This window comes from Xenopus tropicalis, chromosome 1 (genome assembly GCF_000004195.4).
Source record: "Xenopus tropicalis strain Nigerian chromosome 1, UCB_Xtro_10.0, whole genome shotgun sequence".
Lineage (NCBI taxonomy): Eukaryota > Metazoa > Chordata > Amphibia > Anura > Pipidae > Xenopus > Xenopus tropicalis.
This window is the reverse complement of record NC_030677.2, coordinates 192,326,094-192,339,549: the sequence shown is the minus strand read 5'-3', so window position 1 is coordinate 192,339,549 and position 13,456 is coordinate 192,326,094.

The following is a 13,456-nucleotide window of genomic DNA, read 5'->3' as shown; positions in this document are numbered from 1 at the left end:
CTATTCTGCACCCAGACTTTAAATAAATGTAACTTTTAGAATTATCACCATGGGGGCAATTTACAAAAGTGATAATAGCCTTTTTTGGCGTGAAATGGTGCTAAAACCGGGGTAAATACCCCTATACACCCCTATACACAAGCAGCAATCCCTCAAAATTCAGCCACCACTTTTCCTTTTTGTGAAAGCCAGGTTACAGACAACATCTTACCCCCAATATTTTTAAAATGAGTAAATCTTAGCGTTGCTCTTTCCCCTATATCCTCAGCTCTGCCTTGCTTCCCCCAGTCTCCATCCACCCCTCTTTTAGTAGCAGTATATTCATGGGGATTAGCAGCCTCTTGGCAAGGTACAAGCCCCCATTTCTGTATATCCAGAATAGAATGGGTATACAATACAATAGGTGTTAAAAAAAGTGTATTTGATACTATTTTATATATAAAAATAGCTGTCTAGTTTTAGCTAGTTTTATTTCCAACAATTCAGTCAATTTGGAGCAGCATGGTGGTGCAATGGTTAAAACTGCTACCTTGCAGCACTAGGTTCAATTCAAGCCAAGACACTATCTGCAAGTAGTCTGTATGATCTCCCTGTGCCCTGTCTGTATGATCTCCCTGTGCCCTGTCTGTATGATCTCCCTGTGCCCTGTCTGTATGATCTCCCTGTGCCCTGTCTGTATGATCTCCCTGTGCCCTGTCTGTATGATCTCCCTGTGCCCTCTGACCGCTGCAGGGGATACATGCTAACATAGGGGCCTATTTATCATACTGGGTACTTTATGTAAATATTAGGCATAAACATAAGTAGCCACGTGCAACATTCATCCATGGTGTGTTTTTTTTGTCTTTGTTTAACAATCAAGTAAAAAATTTCGAGTTTATTCACGTTAGAAAAAAAAAAAGGAAATTTCACAAATAATACTTTTGATAAATAAGCCTCCATGTGTAGCAAGTTGGTGCAACACAAGGAATCTGTGGGAAAATGTTGGTAGCATGGCTCTCCCATAGCAAAAGCCCAGGTTTGTGTTTTTTTTACCAAAAACCACGGGTAAAAAGTACTATTTTTAATTACTAGAAGGGGACCTAACAAATTAGCACCCCTGTTAAATTTGTCTTTACTTGTCCTTTAATGATTTTTCTCCTTTGCCCTGATGATGCTCGTTAAACGTTAATACACATAATTATTGGACTACAGGTATGGGACCCATTATTCTGAATGCTCGGGATCTAGTGCTTTCTGGAGAAGGCGCCTTTCTGTAATTTTGATCTCCGTAGCTTAAGTCTACTAAAAAAATCATTTAAATATTAAATAAACCCAATATGGCTGTTCTGCCCCCAATAAGGGGTAATTATATCTTAGTTGGGATCAAGTACAGGTACTGTTTTATTATTACAGAGAAAAGGGAATCATTTAACCATTAAATAAACCCAATAGGGCTGTTCTGCCCCCAATAAGGGGTAATTATATCTTAGTTGGGATCAAGTACAGGTACTGTTTTATTATTACAGAGAAAAGGGAATCATTTAACCATGAAATAAACCCAATAGGGCTGTTCTGCCCCCAATAAGGGGTAATTATATCTTAGTTGGGATCAAGTACAGATACTGTTTTATTATTACAGAGAAAAGGGAATCATTTAACCATTAAATAAACCCAATAGGGCTGTTCTGCCCCAATAAGGGGTAATTATATCTTAGTTGGGATCAAGTACAGGTACTGTTTTATTATTACAGAGACAAGGGAATCATTTAACCATTACATAAACCCAATAGGGCTGTTCTGCCCCAATAAGGGGTAATTATATCTTAGTTGGGATCAACTACAGGTACTGTTTTATTATTACAGAGAAAAGGGAATCATTTAACCATGAAATAAACCCAATAGGGCTGTTCTGCCCCCAATAAGGGGTAATTATATCTTAGTTGGGATCAAGTACAGGTACTGTTTTATTATTACAGAGAAAAGGGAATCATTTAACCATGAAATAAACCCAATAGGGCTGTTCTGCCCCCAATAAGGGGTAATTATATCTTAGTTGGGATCGAGTACAAGGTACTGTTTTATTATTACAAAGAAAAATGGGATCTGTGCAGCTTGACCCTCCCATAAATTGGGTTCTTCTTTCTGTATAATGGGTTTCTGGATAACTGACCCTATACCTGTACTATATTTTAATCAACTTTTGACAGTCTTTTCTAAGACTGAGGGACCATATATGCCATGTGTGTAGCAAGAACAACAACAGGAGAAGGAACGGTGCATGCCTAGAATGTAAATCGCCGGCTGCATGGCGTATGCGGTGCGGCGATTTGCCGAAGTTGCCTTGAGAGGAAATTTTGGCGCCGCGTATGTAATCCCACCGGCGATTTACATTCTAGTCGGCGGGATGGCATATCGGGGAGATTAGTCTTGCGGCGACTAATCTCCCCTTCTGTCAAAGCCCTTATTGTTGATTGTTCTTCCCTGGAACAACCCTATGGACCCCCCCCCCCCCCCGCCCAAATCTAAAAAATGTCCCTCCCGGTGTTATCAAGGTGCAAACATATTTTCCAGAACTGCGAAGCAGCAGGTGCACCATTCTAATTATACACGTCTGCGCTGCTCCTCTGCTTCTTAAATATAAATATGCTACGAGCAGGTGTTTTCCAGTTGTAAGCTATAATGAGAATTCCATGGTGCGCTTTACTTCAAGAGAGCAATTACAATTTAACCACATCGGTGCTGGGGGGCACATGAAAGTATTGAGGTTGCGTCCAAGGAAAGTATGAAAATAGTTAAACCTGGATTGAGCGCTAGGATTAAGGTATCAAGTGCAGTTTAGTCTGTACAATAAGCATCTGTCTTGAGAATATTCAAAGTAGTTCAGTTTTTAGATCAGCGCTGATTAGTTCTGGCTACAATAAAGTCTGGCATAGAAGTGATTATATAAAGAATTTCTCAGTGTGGCTTATAACTATTAAGCGCAATATTTCAGTGTCACGGGGGGGGGGGAAGTAGACCCCATATAATAGCCATTTAGTTTCAAGCAAGTCTTGTTTAACATGGTTTATTTTCCCAAACTAAATATAAAAGACGTGAAACCCCAAACCCAGATCTACGGTGCAGGACTTTTAAGTTCCCAGAGTGCATGAGAAAAAGGGAAAATGTGGCATTTTTCAAGCATGGGATATAAACACAAACACAGGTCCGCTCGCTGCAATTAGCAAGATTTATTTTTTCATTCGTCAGTGCTAAAAATAAGCCGAAAAAGTGGATAACGCAAGCGATTTGTTTCCAATCAGTCCTGTATTAGATCTAAATTTAAGCTCTTTGTGGGACTCGTTATGTTACTTCAAAGCGAAACCAGTGTAATTACTGCTGTGATTTATGTGTAACGTAGCATTTAGCAGAGTAATGGCTGGGTTTATATACAGTATTCAATAACAATACTGTCTCCAGTAGAAAGTATATAAAAAATAATGCAGTCCTACTTTCAGGTATGGCACAGGAGAGTTCCTTCCCATATAAAAGCAGATTGAGTGCTCTTATACACGCTAAAGGGGATGTTCACCTTAACTTACACTTTAATATGTCATATTTTAATGTACAGGTATAGGATCCCTTATCTGGAAACCTGTTATCCAGAAAGTTCCAAATTATGGAAAGGCCATCTCCCATAAACTCCATTATAAGCAAATAATTAAAAAAATTTAAAATGATTTCCTTTTTCTCTGTAATAATAAAACAGTACCTGTACTTGATCCCAACTAAGATATAATTACCCCTTATTGGGGGCAGAACAGCCCTATTGGGTTTATTTCATGGTTAAATGATTCCCTTTTCTCTGTAATAATAAAACAGTACCTGTACTTGATCCCAACTAAGATATAATTACCCCTTATTGGGGGCAGAACAGCCCTATTGGGTTTATTTAATGGTTAAATGATTCCCTTTTCTCTGTAATAATAAAACAGTACCTGTACTTGATCCCAACTAAGATATAATTACCCCTTATTGGGGGCAGAACAGCCCTATTGGGTTTATTTCATGATTAAATGATTCCCTTTTCTCTGTAATAATAAAACAGTACCTGTACTTGATCCCAACTAAGATATAATTACCCCTTATTGGGGGCAGAACAGCCCTATTGGGTTTATTTCATGGTTAAATGATTCCCTTTTCTCTGTAATAATAAAACAGTACCTGTACTTGATCCCAACTAAGATATAATTACCCCTTATTGGGGGCAGAACAGCCCTATTGGGTTTATTCAGACTTAAATTATGGAGATCCAAATTATGGAAATATCCCTTATCCGGAAAACCCCAGATCCTGAGCATTCTGGATAACAGGTCCCATACCTGTATAGCAGGCAAGATATAAACATTTATAATTCAAGGCTGCCATGACATATGCAATAACATTGGTATAATCCGTCCAACACAGCAATAAAATGTAATAAAAGAGACGCGCGGAAAACAGAGACTTGGCGTAATCTTAGCACAGATCCACCCTTACGAAAACCTTACCTGTTCCACCAATTGTTTTTTAAACTGTGCCATTATATAAGGAATAATGCCCCCCCCCTACAAAATGTCTTGATCTCAGGGAATTATAATATGTTCAAATTTTACAACAGGGGGTACATTGTTTTTTTTCTATAATACACAAGATTTAGTGAGTTGTGTGTCAAATGAATTTGTGTCAATTATTATACACTGACACTTGTTTCATATAATTTTAAAAAATTAGAATTATTTGCTTATAATGGAGTCTATGGGAGATGGCCTTTCCGTAATTCGAAACTTTCTGGATAACGGGTTTCCGGATAAGGGATCCCATGCCTGTATATGACTTATATCTCGCTGTATAAATCTTCTCCTGTATCAAAGCAGTTCCATCAGAGCACAGATTGATGAGAGACAGTTACATTATAAAATTGTGTACAATCTGGGTTTTTGGTTAAATCCTTTAAAATCCACGCTGGAAAATTCTTTAAATTTTCCCGTATTTCGCCCTGTACATCAATCAGTTGCTATAGAAAACATTCAGCTTCTGTCTAAACAGAAACTTTTCAGCAGATCCCCCAAGCATGTTACCCATATCTTTGAAGGCTCCATACCGAGCAAGATTACCTGATGTTTAATCCAGCCAGCAATGTTTATGTGTAAATTGTCAATATTCTACATGTCACATTGAGCGGCTTAAACCAACATCATTATCCAAACTTTCCGAGGGTTGTTCTTTCGCAACGTTGGGAGTGACGTGGTTTTGACCGGGTGAATCTGGTCATCCGACAACAAATGGAACTCTAGGGTTTCATGCCTACAGAGATTTGTGTAAGAGGCCCGGAGCGACTACCGTGTTTCCCCGAAAATAAGACCCACTAGGGCTTATTTTCAGTGGATGTCTTATTTTTTTATTAAGTATAATACAACAATCTATAGCAGACTGCTTGCTGAAGCTTGTCCCCTATCCCCTGGTGTTTGTGGGGTGAGAGAGGCCCACAGACTGTTGCTGAACTGGTGCTGGGTGAAATAGCAGCCTCGGCTTTCCTTCTTCCCCCTGGGGACACACAAGGAGACTTTCACTGTGGAGACCTCCAGTCTCTGTCTCCGTCTTCACCTGAAATCTCAGCGTGCACAGAATGGCTGGGACCTGACGGGGAGCCGACCTTGTTGGTGGGGCTGGCGCTAGTGATGCGTGAACTCCTTTCCCCTAGCCCAGTGATCCCCAACCAGTGGCTCGGGGGCAACATGTTGCTCCCCAACCCCTTGGATGTTGCTCTCAGTGCCCCCAAACCAGGTAGTTATTTTTGAATTCCTGACTTGGGGGCAAGTTTTGGTTGAATAAAAACAAGATTTCCTACCAAATAAAGCCCCCTGTAAGCTGATAGTGTGCATAGAGGCCCCTAATAACCAATCTTAGCCCTTATTTGGCACCTCCATGAACTTTTATGATGCTATTGTTGCTCTTCAAGTCTTTCTACATTTGACTGTGGCTCACGAGTAAGAAAGGTTGGGGACCCCTGGCCTAGCCATTCGTGCATGTGCAATAGGATGCCTGCGACCGCGGTTACCACCCGCGCATGTGCGAACGGCTTGGAGAAAGGAGCTGTGGCATTCCGGTATTCCGGTCTTCCTTACTGCTCTGCGCCGAAATGCATAGCGCGGAGCCACGCCCATCACTAGATCTTATTATCGGGGTATGGCTTATATTTAACAAATGCATAGAAATCCCGCTAGGGTTTATTTTTTGGATAGGTCTTATTTTCGGGGAAACATGGTAGTTCTGGGTGCATTCCAGCCGTCTGAAAGGTGGCACGATGGAATCCAACGAAACACTTCAAAGACATTTCCAACAGGCCAGAACATTGATACGGGTATAACCTGCAGTCAATGAAACAGAGTATAATTGCATTTAAGCAGAAGACAAATATACACCCGACAAAGAGGTGTGTTTGGGTTGCCGGCCAAGAATGTAGTTAACTTTCGCAATTCCCTCTTTCCCATTTAGAAGGTGGAGGGGGAAGAGAATCTCATACTATTAGTCCTCGTTTTACAGACAGAGTACTGATAAAGAAAATAGCTTTACATTCAATGCAGAAGCTAATGTCTTAAAGGCACGGCTTTCCTGTTTAAGTTGAGGTAATGGATATAATTAAAGTAGATTGCACTATATAAAGAGGCTTTTAACAATCGCCTTGTGAGTGCGTTGAATAATGAGCCGTTTTCAGACATTCCTGCTGCCGCTGCTACAGAACTACTGTTGACCTCCTTTTTAAGTGCATTCAATTTATCCACCTTGCAAGGCAAGTCTCGAGTCTGAATGCCAGGCTTGCACAACAGCCGCGCCATTTAATATGTACAGACAGTTCGTAGGAAGCCTTTCCTTAACAAGTCGTTAGGCTGTGTCTGGCAAGCAGAAAACAAATATTGATTCATTTCGCAACAAATTTTGGCCCAAACCGTACGTGTCGGGTTTTTTCTTCCTTTTGTGAGGCAGTCTGCGAGCGTAAATCTTTCCCCCGAAGCTGTCGAATAATGCGACTGCTTGAGCTTAAAACTTTATAAGGAGAGTGTCGGGGAAAAGCTGATTTTTTGGCAAGTTGTTTGAATTCGCCACGGGTTTTTGTGTGTGTGAGAGGCGATTGTGTACTTATTTGAAATCACCTTTCTTCTAATATTTTACAAGTTGGATCCAGTTGAATCAGACCATGGCAATCAAATCATGGGAATTAGTTATAAAAAGTTCCCAAAAGATTTATAAGACATTCCATCTGTTAGAATATTCTAAAGCTCGGTAACTAGGGGCATATCTAGCAGATCACTGGCCAAATTCCTATGCACACTTGTAGCTGACTTGGCCAACATGTCCAATCAGAAACATTATGGTTCCAAATAGATTCCAGTCAGTACTGGGCTCAGCTGCACACACAGTCACATGTTGGCCAGTTTGGCACAAATCTGCTGCACTGACTGATATTATTTCTGTATTTTAGCATTTAAATGTTCTGTACTGATTTACAGTGATTTGTAGAGAGGAGATTGTATGCAGTGACCATGTTTTTTCATTTATCATTATTATCATCCTTTATTTGGATAGCCTGGCATATTCTGCAGCTCTGTACAAAGAATATACATCATTGTCACCCAGGGCCACTGCTGCCATAAAGCAAGTTGAAAAAAACTTCAAGAGCCAAAATTCTGATTTTTAAATGTCCCTGTTAATATCAATCTCTGCCCCAGTGGAGATTACAGTCTAAGGTCCCAATCACATTCACACACAGCCTGATAATTATGGAAAGGACATTGCATTCATTGCGTTTTCCAAATATATACACAGCTACTGTCTGCAACAATAAGACTTAGGCTTTGCCATTTTAAACTGTATTATTAATAATTTTAACATGGACAATGAAGTCCACCAAAAGGGCCACACTAACCACGAGCTTATACATATATCAGATGAAAAACTGAGGGATGCATATTGCCTTCATTATTCACCTATAGAATAATAATTTCTGATTACTTGATATTGGCAGCTCCACTTGTGGAATTTAGAACCTATGTTTGTAAATCAGCCCAATATTAGCACAACATTTCAGGAGCTTATCAGGAGGGGGTCATGTGAAGTGAAATGGTCAATATATTGTATATTATAATACCCCCACCTAAGGGTATGCTAGTAACTATGGCAATAAAAAAAAGCAAAATCTGGATGAGGAAGAAGTTGCTGATTAAAGTGTATTTATTGCCACACTGCATGCTTGGAGCCCTAGATGTCCCATTGAGAAAGGGTCATGTGATACATATAGCATCACATAGCACCATTTTTAATGTATTTTACAAATTATTTTATGACAAATCATATGTGTTGCCCAGAAATCAGAATATGGATATCCATGATTTACTTCTTATTGATAGAAATGTTGTTTCTTGGTTTTGGGTAAAAATTGTGCGTGTAGCCATTTATGAAGGTGAGGATGAAGGTGAAGATCCATAATTATGTCCTGGCATTTTACCATGTACCATAGGAGTTGACAAAGCCCCTGGGTTCTGGGTTTTTTTATTTTCCCCATGTGTGAAGTTAGACTATAAGGTTTAAGGGGAAGAGAGACTCCATGACTGGAATATTTTGACTACCCCAAACATGCAGCACTGAGTAAGAATACAATTATTTTGAAACATATTCTCTTGAAAAATCTTCCAGCATTTACATACGTAAGGAAAGTAAAAGTGAAAAACAGGCACGGGCATGAAATCATACCAGCTGTAAACCACCCATTTCCACCAGTCAATCACAGGCGGTTTGTTTTGAACTAAAGGAAACCGCAAATCACAGCAGAACCAAACACACAACTCGTCTGAGAAGTATCAATGCCAAGAAAGCAATGAGGCCCTTTGGGCGCCAGAGAGTTTGCAATGTGTTGGAGACCGATTTAGCCCTCAAGGGATTAAACATCGAAACAGATTAAGAACTTGAGTGAAATATGTGACGTGCAAGACACAAATTCATTTTTCCACTTGTTCTACTTTAAACCTGTTCTGCTCTTTGCCCAGATGAAAAATGCAGGGGAAAGGAATGTTAAACATCCTGCGCAGAGGATGGGAATTGTGAGATGAATGAGAGAAATGTGTCATTTTCCTCACGCACTATATTGGGGTCATTTCTTGGGGGGGAAGGTGCCTTGCTGGCTAGAGGAATAAGTAAGGTTGGAAGCTTGAGTTGCTGGTTAGGGTACGGTATCAGGTGGGTAGAAATATGCGTCAGTATCACGGTATGCTGATGAACATGCTGATGGGAGAAACGTGGGGAATTGAATGGGCAGAATGGTGATACATATGGGAACCCAACATGGAGATGGCACTAGTAAAGAATACATTGATCCCACGTTTCATTGAGGAGAGACTTGTTGAGGGACACATGAAATATACATTAGTAGGTGGCGGAAATAAACCCCAGGGCAGACAAAGCAAAGGACCAAATGGATGGGCACATCATTTATAAACTGTATGAGAAAACTAGGAACCAGGATGTCTTCTCTTCATCCCTACGCTATAAGGGCTTGTAAACACCGCTTTGATGATCTGTTCCCTTGGGTACAATTTAATGAATTGTAAAATACAACCAGGGAGGAAGGTTTACAAAGCAAATGACCTGGAGCGTGCACTAATGGAGACAAATTGCTTTGCCACCCACCCACTAGAAAACTTAAATGAAATGAAAAATATTTAAGTTAATAGCAATCTGTACCTAAAATGTTGGCCATATACAGCAACGGGCCATCAGTTTAAATAAGAAATAAAAAATGGCAAGTAATTTGTTAAGACATAAACCTTGATTTCCTTCATCCTGCTGACAAACCAGTTTCCTAATATATTGCCAAAATCCTATGGGAAATATCTTATCAATTCCATATTTTTTACTATGTGGTATTGGCCCTAGTCTAGAGGCGGCCATATATGACCAGATGTTGGGCAACAGCTTGACAGAATTCAACCAGACTGTCCCAGGAGTCTGAGCATGAATGGCGCCTTGGTGGCAGGGCTTGGGACCATTTCAACAGATTATCCCAACATACAGAAGTTGTTCTTTTCAAACTGAAAGATTTCATCTGTCAAGGTCCCGTCACAATGAGCCGTTTGGACATTGGCCACAGTTGCTACTGACTTCTATATGGATCTGCGTTGGAACAATATGCGGCCATTGCACCCACGTCAACATCGGTGGATAACTGTCAGCTTGGCCTGTTTGTGCTCAAATTAAGCCTTTTCTTTCCCTGGATGGGTAAAGTACGATGTGTGGCAGCAATGGCAACCAATTCAGTATAACAGTATAGTCCATTATATTTACCTCATTTATCTTTTTAAGTCCTCTGAATGCCATTTCTGTGACTAAATATATCTAATTCTTACCCTTCACAAACCTATAAAAGCCCTGAGCAAATGGCAAGAAGACCTAGTTTTTATAATAAATGACCACTGGAACCAAGCTGTAAGTATAATATACAACTTAAGGTAATACAGCTCCAGTATATCATATCAATATATCCTATTACACCAGCCTGGATAAAATAGATAAGAATATCTTAACTCTCTGAAATAGCTATGGGCCAAACAAGCTCTCTGCTGCATCTCTGGAACAGCCCAACCCTGAAGCATTGCTTGTCCACAATCCCGGAGCTCCTCTTGGCAATCATGGAACAGCCCATACCAAGAGATTCAGGTTATTGCTTATTGGGCATAACCTTTCATGATCTCCCACCACATGAAATGCTCTTTCTCCTTAAAATACTGTTCAGAGCCAGGATAACACAGCTATGGAAAAGCAAAACACAACTGCTGAACTAAATAAAACTAAAAAGAATCTGTTTCCGAGCAGAAGTCCCCAATTCAGGTACATGGACTTCTGTGAAAAATGGCTTGTATTTACCAGTGGCAAGTAAAATCTTTTTTTATGCAATATCCCAGTTTAAGATATATCCCAGGTATTTTTGAGACTCATACATAACAAGATATGTGAAATATTCTATAAAACAGATACTATTAACCCAAAGTTTCTGCTTATTAAATATGTATGTTTGATGAAAGAGTTTTTTGTGTAACAGTCATACATTTTAAAACTGCTTTGGGGTTGTTTTCTAAACTTTCTTAATTGACTGCCCCTGCTAAGATAGATAGATAGATGATAGATAGATAGATAGATAGATAGATAGATAGATGATAGATAGATGATAGATAAATGATAGATAGATAGATGATAGATAGATAGATAGATAAATAGATGATAGATAGATGATAGATAGATATATAGATAGATAGATAGATGATTGATAGATAGATAGATAGATGATAGATAGATAGATGATAGATAGATAGATGATAGATGATAGATAGATGATAGATAGATAGATGATAGATAGATGATAGATAGATAGATGATAGATAGATAGATAGATAGATGATAGATAGATAGATAGATGATAGATAGATAGATAGATAGATAGATAGATAGATAGATGATAGATAGATGATAGAAAGATAGATAGATAGATAGATGATAGATAGATAGATGATAGATAGATAGATGATAGATAGATGATAGATAGATAGATAGATGATAGATCATACAAAGTAGATAGATAGATGATAGATAGATAGATAGATAGATAGATAGATAGATAGATGAAAGAGTTTTTTGTGTAACAGTCATACATTTTAAAACTGCTTTGGGGTTGTTTTCTAAACTTTCTTAATTGACTGCCCCTGCTAATTTAGATAGATAGATGATAGATAGATAGATGATAGATAGATAGATGATAGATAGATAGATAGATAGATAGATGATAGATAGAAAGATAGATAGATAGATAGATAGATGATAGATAGATAGATAGATAGATAGATGATAGATAGATAGATAGATTGATAGATAGATAGATAGATGATAGATGATACAAAGTAGATAGATAGATAGATAGATAGATAGATAGATGATAGATAGATAGATGATAGATGATACAAAGTAGATAGATGGATAGATAGATGATAGATAGATAGATAGATAGATAGATGATAGATGATACATATATATATCACTGTGATTTTGCCGTTTTTGTGACCAATTCACCTGCATTTCCAGCACTGACTGTTAAGCTTATTTAGAACTCATGTTGCTTTGAAAGCTTCTAAGGGCTGATTGTCTGACCTTTTTTATAGCTGCCAATTACTGCTAATTACCAAGCAAATGAATACGACTGACAAACGAGGCTGCATTTATATTTGGCACTCATGCAGAGTTCCTGATGTTTTGTCCTCCTTGCCTGGCTGGGAAGCAATGGCTTTATTTGCATTAATATACCCTGCCTACTGTAGTACTATTTTTTTCTATATGAATGTATTATTTGCATACTGGCAGTGCATGTTTGGTGGTGTAGTACTCTGTATTTGAGCTAGGGTCCAAAGTATTTCACATAATAGATATCTTACCTGTATTTGCATGTAGGCCAGCCAGTTTGGGTTTTTTTTTTAGGGATGCACCAAATCGACTATTTTCAGATTCGGCTGAACCCCGAATCCTTCGTAGAGGATTCAACTGAATGCTGAACCAAATCTGAAGGGTTAAAAACTTTTTTCAACTTTTGTGTCAAATAGTTAAGTGATTTTAAGGATTCGCACAAAAGCATGGATTTGGCCGAATCCAAATCATGCTGTAAAAGGCCAAATCCCGAGCCGAATCCTGGATATCTTAGTTGGGATCAACTATGGGTACTGTTTTATTATTACAGAGAAAAGGGAATCATTTAACCATGAAATAAACCCAATAGGGCTGTTCTGCCCCCAATAAGGGGTAATTATATCTTAGTTGGGATCAAGTACAGGTACTGTTTTATTATTACAGAGAAAAGGGAATCATTTAACCATGAAATAAACCCAATAGGGCTGTTCTGCCCCCAATAAGGGGTAATTATATCTTAGTTGGGATCAAGTACAGGTACTGTTTTATTATTACAGAGAAAAGGGAATCATTTAACCATGAAATAAACCCAATAGGGCTGTTCTGCCCCCAATAAGGGGTAATTATATCTTAGTTGGGATCAACTACAGGTACTGTTTTATTATTACAGAGAAAAGGGAATCATTTAACCATTAAATAAACCCAATAAGGCTGTTCTGCCCCCAATAAGGGGTAATTATATCTTAGTTGGGATCAAGTACAGGTACTGTTTTATTATTACAGAGAAAAGGGAATCATTTAACCATTAAATAAACCCAATATGGCTGTTCTGCCCCCAATAAGGGGTAATTATATCTTAGTTGGGATCAAGTACAGGTACTGTTTTATTATTACAGAGAAAAGGGAATCATTTAACCATGAAATAATCCCAATAGGGCTGTTCTGCCCCCAATAAGGGGTAATTATATCTTAGTTAGGATCAAGTACAGGTACTGTTTTATTATTACAGAGAAAAAGG